Source organism: Elephantulus edwardii, unplaced genomic scaffold (assembly GCF_000299155.1).
Source record: "Elephantulus edwardii isolate Elephantulus edwardi_28Jun2011 unplaced genomic scaffold, EleEdw1.0 scaffold00214, whole genome shotgun sequence".
NCBI classification, from domain to species: Eukaryota; Metazoa; Chordata; class Mammalia; order Macroscelidea; family Macroscelididae; genus Elephantulus; species Elephantulus edwardii.
The window spans coordinates 3,229,691-3,238,242 of NW_006399964.1; the positions used below are offsets into that span (position 1 = coordinate 3,229,691).

General features: G+C 42.5%; 1 protein-coding gene and 1 pseudogene across 4 annotated transcripts in view; one reads left to right on the forward strand and one right to left on the reverse strand.

Annotated features, from left to right (window-relative positions):
- The window catches only part of CDC42BPA (CDC42 binding protein kinase alpha (DMPK-like)), a 418,998-nt gene that overhangs the window by 161,039 nt on the left and 249,407 nt on the right, over positions 1-8,552 (forward strand). The gene's annotated exons all lie outside the window — the stretch shown is intronic.
- LOC102858567 lies at positions 1,182-6,064 on the reverse strand (annotated as a pseudogene).

Sequence of the window (8,552 nt, forward strand, 5' to 3'; positions counted from 1 at the left end):
GGAAGATCTATTAACAGTCTGCGTTATGCAAATGACACAACCCTGCTAGCTGAAACTGAGGAGGACCTCATGCACTTGCTGCAGAGGGTCAAGGACTTCAGCCTTCAGTATGGACTGAGGCTCAATGTCAAGAAGACAAAGATTCTCACCACTGGACCAATTGGTAGCATCAGGATGGATGCGAAGAGATTGAGATTGTTCACAGTTTCAGTTTGCTCGGCTCCCCAATCAACACTCTTGGCACCAGCAGCCAGGAAATAAAAAAACGTATTGCGATGGGAAAGTCTGCTGTTGGGGACCTCTCTAAAGTACTCAAGAGCAACGGTGTCTTTCTGGAGACTAAGGTGCGCCTGATACAAGCCATGGTCTTTGCAATCACTTGTTATGCATCAGAGATTTGGACAATGACTAGGGAGGACAGAAGGAAAATTCATGCCTTTGAGGTGTGGTGCTGGAGAAGCTTATTGAATGTACCCTGGCCTGCCAAGAAAACAAACAGATTCATCCTGGAGAGGATTAATCCTTGGAGGCAAGGATTCTGGGGCTTCGCCTGACATACTTTGGGCATGTTGCAAGGAGGGACAGGTCCTCGGAGAGGAACATCATGCTTGGGAGGGTAGAGGGACGGCGCAGGGGGAAGACCCCTCTATGAGAAGGGTTGATTCAGTGACGGCGGTAATCGGGATGGGTGTGTCAGAGGCAGTGCGATTGGCACAGGATAGAGCAGGGTTTAGGGTTTAGGGTCGCTGTGAGTCGCAAACGACTCGACGGCACATAACAACAACAACAACTTATATATAATACAGTACAGGCCTACAAAAAATGAGCAGCCATATTTACAAGTTCAATTCGCAAACTGCTGCAGGAGTATGGCTGGCAAGTTGTGCTTCTCTTGTTACACAGTTTCTCTAAACAGCAGCAGAACCTTAAAATACCTGGTTAGCATCTATTTTCTTGGTACCAAATAATTCATTTTAGTATACTCTTTATTGTATGAAGTTTTTGTCTGTTTTATAAAAATTCTCTGAACTGCAAGATTCAGTTATTTTTTTCCCCTTTACCCTGGAGAACCACAGGTCCACAGAGCTGTTTCTTCAGCAGAGTTGGAGGGGGTGCAAGGGTCCTCGGAGTTGCTCTTTGTTAATCCTTCCATGGGGCTCTTGGCATTCTTTAGCTCCACACTATTGAAGAGTTGTCACCAGTTGCATTGGTCCTTCCCTAACAGCGCCTTCTGGGATATACTTGTCTTTGTCAATGGGGATTATATAACCATCACTATTGCCATTGCTGATCTGGTAGCACATCTGAAGCTGATGGCCAGCTCCAGGATTTGGCACCTTTTAGAGTAAATATGTTCATTCTCACTTTTCCTGGAGGAAGAGACATCTTCTTCCATGTTGGAGCTGCTCTCTGGCTGGGAAGATTGGGCATGCTTGTATAGAGAAAGTCCCTGCTGGGAGACTGGAGATAGGCCTTAGCTTCAGCTGTGAGCTGTGAGACATAGGTGTCTGCTCCCTCAGGCTTCACTTTCCTTTGGGGTTGATATAGAAGGGAGTGAGTCGGCTGAGGAATGAGCTGTGCCTCGAGTTCTTTCTGATGGAGCTTCAGCCCTTTGTTGTCTCCATGCATTGAAGATGACGCCTCTGCCGCTGTGACATCCTTGTCACTGCTGCTCCCTCCAGGCATCAGTTTGACCGGGGTGTGAGTTCAAGCTTGTGAGTTTCACTGCCACCCTGCAGGTTTCTGAGCACTAATTCTGAAATGATCATTTCTCAAAAGCAGTGCCATTCAGACTTAAACCACAGTCTACAACTCGTGTGTGTCACTGTAGTGCCCCTTTCATGGTGAGTAGCTAATACTGAAATTGCCATTTAGTGGGAGAGTATCCAAGGTACTTGCACCCCTGGCATTGTTATGTGAATGTCCTTGATTAAGTGTCCAAGTGCTCTTGATATATCACCTGAGATAAAAGTAGATTCAGGCTGTTTTCTCACAGTGCCACTTTGTATCCTTCTTATCTAACTTTGTGTGCCAGAGGAGTACCGAGCACTCCTGGTAGTGGTGCCTTCACTGAGCTCAGGGGCTCTCAGGAGGCTGCCACAGCAGTCCAAGTGTCCTGGTGGTGATGCCTTCACTGAACTCAGGGCTCTCAGCTGGGAGGTAACCACAGCACTCTGAGTGTCCTGGTGGCACATGCCTTCATTGAACTCGGGGCTCTCAGTTGGGAAGAGGCCACAGCAGTCCCAGTGTCTTGGTGACTGATGCCTTTGCTGAACTTTGGGGGATCAGTTGGAAGGCCACCACAGCAGTTCAAGTAAGTGTCCTGCTGGCGAATGCATTCACTGAACTCAGGTGGCTCTCAGTTGAGAGGTCCTCACAGCAGTCTGTCTGAAGTACTTTCTGTACTTTCTTTTGGAGAGCACAGTGAAAGAAAAAAATGAACACTCCCTGGAAAGCATTAAAGCTGGTGAAGAGATTTGCCACCACACGAGTCTCCTCATTAATAAAAATCGACCTAGATGACCATGTTAAGCCAAAGGAGACAAGGGCGAAAGCACCCAGCACCCAAAACTTAATGTTGGCCAGCCAACTAGAATCTGGTTCCAAAGCATTTGAGTGCTTCAACATTTTACACAATGTGATCACCAGGAAGATAATATTAAGCAGAATAATGATAGTTAAAAGGTCCAGTGAAACTCCATATAATTATCAACATGAATCAACAAGCTTTTTCTGTTCCATAGCTCTTAGAGTCAGTAGCAGCTGAAACGCCAATGACTGTGACTGGAAACAAGTAACCAGCAGCATAGTAATGTTTCTTCCTTGAATACTCACTTTCAGAAACTTGTGCTGCCATTGGATACAGCTGCATACCTTCTAAGCACATCCAAGCAAAAACCACCAACAAGAAAAAGTATAAAGTCCTGCAAATATTTGTTATGCAGTTATGTATTATCTTATCAGGGCCGATTAAGAAAATGAATTCAGCAGTGAAAAGGTTGGTTCAGAGGTTCTTAGGATTAGTGTTTCGGATACTTGGTAGACCACAGAAATAAAGAAGGTGCAGATTCCGGTGCTTGGGGAAATGACAGTTCCCATCCAGGTGACTGTGAGAGGTCTTCAAGTTTGTCTTCATATGCAGTTTCCTGGTGAGCCATGAGAATTGCAGAATTGGTTAGGTGGCTGCACGCACACATTGTATTAGTTTTATTAGTGTCAACCAGCTTGCCTCCTGGGTAGCCCAATATCCCATCATCTTTCCCTCTGAGTAGTTCCAGAAGGAGCAGTCTGTGTTGAATTAATTATCAGGATCAATGAGTGGTTGGGTTAAAAGCACAGGATCAGTCACTTGGCTGGACTCTTTCGTGATTGAAATGGCAATGACATATAGTACTATTAGGTTTAATAAAGTCACAACCTACATTTATCGTTGCATGTTCTATGCTAAGGAACTTCCTGAGCACCAATCTTGAAAGCCCATTCCTGCTGTTTTGCTTCACAGTATTTGCAGAAAGTTGGATTGTGCTTCCTGCTCATTTGATGCCCTGAGGAAATGTAAAGTCTTGGACCTGCCACTTCTAGAACATTTTCTGTGGTATTGAAACCCTTGTTAGTCCCAAGAGATTGTCAGCTAGTACCAAAATAAAATGCCTTCTTCCAGCGTATCGAGTAGCTTTGTTGCAGTGTCCGCACGTTCAGTCAGTTCCTGTGTCTCCAGGATTCTAAAGGTTCTGGTCTCACTGTGTCAACAGTTGCCTTGTTGTAGCTCCTTCCTGCTGAATCCTGTTCGCTGGATTTGAGTTCCTTCAGGTGTGCATCATAATGTCTACCAGCTGCTCCATCAGCCTCACTGAAGAACCCACATCCTCAGGAAACACTGGCCTGTTGGTATGCCAGTTCATTGGCAAGGCTAGCCGCATTTTCCCCACTTCTGATCATCTGAGGCAGCTGATTTACTCAGTGTGAGGTTCAGGTCTCCATGTTCCACAGGAAACTGTGCAGAGATATGAGGCAGGTCCTCTTGCTTCCTTGGGACATGGTCTTTCAATCACCATTCCCCTTTGTGTCTGAGTCCACCATATCCCCCGGCTTCTAATGCTTCACACAATCTCTCTGGCAGGGAAGAAATACTTGTTAGAGAAGGAATTTTGATTGTAGAAGCTGCAGGTGGTGGTTTTGTCCCCCATCTCTTCCTGTGATCCAGCTACAGTTGAGCTCCCAGGGCCTTTCTGTGAGGTAGTGCTTGTGGGTTCATACTATGATTTTGAACAGCTCAGTTGAAGAAGTTATTGTCACAGCTGTAGTAGGCACTTGGGCAGGAACAGGTGGTCCAACTCCAGAGAATATCATTAAATGAAGTTACTGTCTACTCATAGAGTAGATTGTCTGTTGGGCTGTAATCTACTGCATCGATATACTGGTACTGGTTAGGGAAGGGAACAGTCTCCTCGGTTTAGTCGCATGTTGTAGATGTAATCAATTGCATTCTTGCTGGTTGTCACTTTCGTTGTCTTAGTGAACTGACCTGACTACACAGAGGACTCCAAACAGCAAGAAAACATTTGATGCAGAACACTTATCATGCACAGTCTTCCATGTTGCTTCAAATCGAAGAGTGTATGGATTCATTTGGTTCATAACTCTGATTCCATTGTGCTGTTTAGTGGCATAAATAACCCATAGTCCATTTTCATCAACTGTTGGGTCGACTTCAGTCTTCCCTCCCCATCTCTATGGTGCAGTATCATGGTGATTGACATAATTAGTTATGGCCTCCCCAGGAAATCAAAAGACTAGTTGCACTGGGAAAATCTGCCATCAGGGGCCTTTGCAGAGTACTGGAGAGCAACAGTGTCAGTCTAGAGGCTAAGATGCACCTGATCCAAGCCATGGTCTTTGCAGTTAATTACTTGCCATGCATCAGAAGGCTAGACAATGACTTAACGATGATGGAAGAATTGATACCTTTTTATTGTGTGCTTGAGAAGAGTATTGAATACATCATGGACTGCTAGGAAAACAAACAGGTCATCCTGGAGAGGGTAAAAACGGGCTACTCTTTAGTGGCTAGGATTTTGAAGTTCTGTCTTACATTCTTTGAGGATGTTTCAAGGAGGGACCAGTCATTGGAGAGGGACATCATGCTCAGAAAGGTGGAGGGACAATGCAAGAGAGGAGGACCCTTGACGAGATGGATTGACTTAATGACTGGGGTAGTGGGGGTAGATGTGTCAGAGATAATAAGGTTGGCTCAGGATAGAGCATAGTTTAGAGCTGTTGTACATAATTGCTATGAGTCACAAGCAACTTGACGACACATAACGACAAGACTTAATTCTAGTCACAGTGTCAAATTTTACAATATTCTTTGTTCATTCTCTGTTGAAGAAGATAGCACCATCAAATGTCACAAATCCAGTAACATCTACTTGATTTGGAAGTTCTTATGTTGGTATCTGGTGACTATTTTGAAAATCTTCTAAAGAAACATATTCTATCAACGTATCAGTACACTAAGGAGTCTAGGGCATGAAATAAATTTTATTTATAGCTTGAAGGAGGGTCCTTACACCAAGCCCCCCTGCCTTATGTTCTGCTTGCTGTATAGATGGTGAATCCACAATTGCTTTGAAGGTCCCAGGACATACCAAAAAAAATATATGAGACACATTCATATTCGGCTTCAAGATACTTGTATGTGCCAGGAAGGACATGGAAAAGGAAACACATCTAACCTAGTAACTACTATATATTATATTCAACTGTTGCACATTTGTGTCATAATTTTAAAGGCATCTGGGAGGTAGCAGTCTGTATTCTTCATCTGAAATGGGTCAGCATCACAACTCTTGTCATCTGTATGATTGTAGTTTATACTCTCAATCATGATGACATCATGATGACTGCCTGGACAATGGAGGTCTGTAGAATAAGCTTTACTTTTCCGTTCTCATCTAACTAACCCAAGTGGTAGAGCTGTTTAGCTGAAAACTTCTGTGTTCAGGAAAAAACTGATTATAATGATAAACCACAGATTTCACGTTCTTCAACCAGAAGACACCATTATTGACCCTTTAAATATTTTCTTTGTATTCCTTAATGAATCTAGATATAAATGCCCAGCATCATTGAACCCATCAGTCTGCATCATTGATCCTCATATGGGCTGGAGCCCTTTGGATCCTGGTGGTAGCAGCCACCTGAGCCTGGACTTGCCCAAACCCTGCCTGGCTCAGGCAGCCTAGTGGCCGCATGATTGTCCCAGCAGCACAGGAGGCTATGGCAACAGCCCCAAATATTACTCTGATAATATTGAATTATTATTAAATTAAGCAGTCAATCAAGACAGCATTTCATTGACGTTGTTGTTCTCTTGTTAGGTGCCATCAAGTCTAGTATGATTCACAGCAACCCTATGAACAACAGATCTGAACACTGTCTTATCCTGGCCATCTCTGATACTCAAGCCCACTGCAGTAGTCACTGTGTCAGCCCACCCATTCAAGGGTCGTTTATTGAGTTTGGCATAAGCAGTTAGTTTAGTATTGCAGACTTGAATACCCAAGAAAACTTCTAAGTATATTTAGGATTTTCAGATAGGATGAAAGGACATTTTTCTCTCTTTAAATTTTAATAATATTTTGTTAGGTTTTTAGTGAATGTTTACACAGCCATTTAGCTTCTACTATGATAATTTCTCACTGAATAAACTTGTTCAGTGACCTACATTGCCTTTTTCACAATGTATTTTTTAAAAATGTGTTCTGATGCTCAACTGCCAGTACTCTAGTTTCTCTCTTCCCTTACTCTAGTTTTTCATCTTTGCTTAGAGTGATATTGACTTTTTTGTCTCCAAAAAAAAAGAATTTTTGGTTATTTTTTCCTCTTTTTTATTGGTTTGCATACCGTATTTAATTTACATTGTATAGCATTCATTTACACGTTTGCAATCAGTCATTCATATACACTGTATTTCATACAGCCAATCACTACTGATCTATGCTTCTTAACACTCCACCTCTTTGAGTCCTTGTTGAATCTTTCCTATTCTTTCACCTCTCATCTACCTCCCAACCTCTGCTATCTCAGTGATCCCCACTCTTCCTCTTTTTCTGCTCCCTGTCCCCCTTCCCTGTTTCCTTGGACATTCCACATGCACCTAACTATCTATCTTATCTACCCATTTATTTTTATAGTAATCCTTCCATGCAACTTTGTTCTTATGAGACTTAGTTCACTCAGCATAATGCTCCTAGACTCAACCATACTTTATAGTATTTTATGAAATCATTGTTCCTTAGTGCTGCATAGTATTCCATTGTGTGAATGTATCATTTGTTTGGCATTTGGGCTGTTTCCATGTTCTTGCTGTTGTGAATAATGAATGCTGCTACGTATCTTTATTCATGTCTCAGTTTTCATTTCTGTGGGGTATATTCCTAGCAGGATAACTAGGTCTTACAGGATTTCTATGTTCAGCTCTTTGAGGCAATGACAAACTGTCTTTCAGAATGGCTGTACCATTTTACACCACCAGTCTCTCTACATTCTATCCAACATTTATTGCTTGCTGTCCTGTTAAACTTTGCCTCTGCTACTGGGATGAAATGGTTTTTCATTATGGTTTTGATTTGCATCTCCCTTAATTGCCAGTGATTTTGAGCCTTTCTTCCTATGTCTGTTAGGCATCCAGATGTCTTCCTTTGTGAGTCTTTTCATGTCTTTTGTCCATTTTGTAATTGAATTATCATTCTTTTCCTTGTGGAGGCCCAGGAGTATGCTGTGAACTTTCATTATGAGACCCTTGTTTGAGATGTGATTGTCAAATGATTTTTCCCAATCTGTAGGTCTTTCTTTCACCCTATTGGAAAAGGCTTTTGATGCACATACTGACTTAATTTTTAGAAAGTCCTAATCATTGATTTGATCCTCCCCTCACCAGAAGTTGTACACTCCTGGCTGTATTTACAAGCCTAATTAGGCCATAGGCTAGGACTTCTAAGCCGATGGCCCTATTTTGTCTCTTATGATCGTTTTGGTTTTGGGCTTTACCCCTAGGTCTTTGATCCATCTTGAGTTGATTTTTGTGTATGGGTGAGATGTGGATCCTGTTTGAGTTTTCTGCAAATTGATGCCCAGCTTTACCGGCACCATTTGTTAAAGAGCTTGTTGTTTCTCCATTTAATAGGTGTTGATTCCTTGTAAATTCGAATTGACCATTAATTTCTTGGTTCTCGGATTCTATTCTATTAATCTTTCATTTTCTTGGTTAATTTTTTGGTTCTTGGATTCTGTTCTATTAGTCTGTCATTGTACCAGTACAAGAACCATTGTACCAGGCTGTACTGTTGATTTTGATATCAGGAAATGCTATGCCTCCCAATTAATTTTTGTTTTTCAGGAGAAGTTTATCCATTCAATTTCTCTTTGCTCTCCAAGTAGACTTGCAAATTGCCTTTTCTATCTCTTTGAACCAATATAGATAGATCGTCCACCAGTCTTGACCCCACATTTCTCCTCATGGAGCCCAGCCTCCCGGATAATCTGTTCTG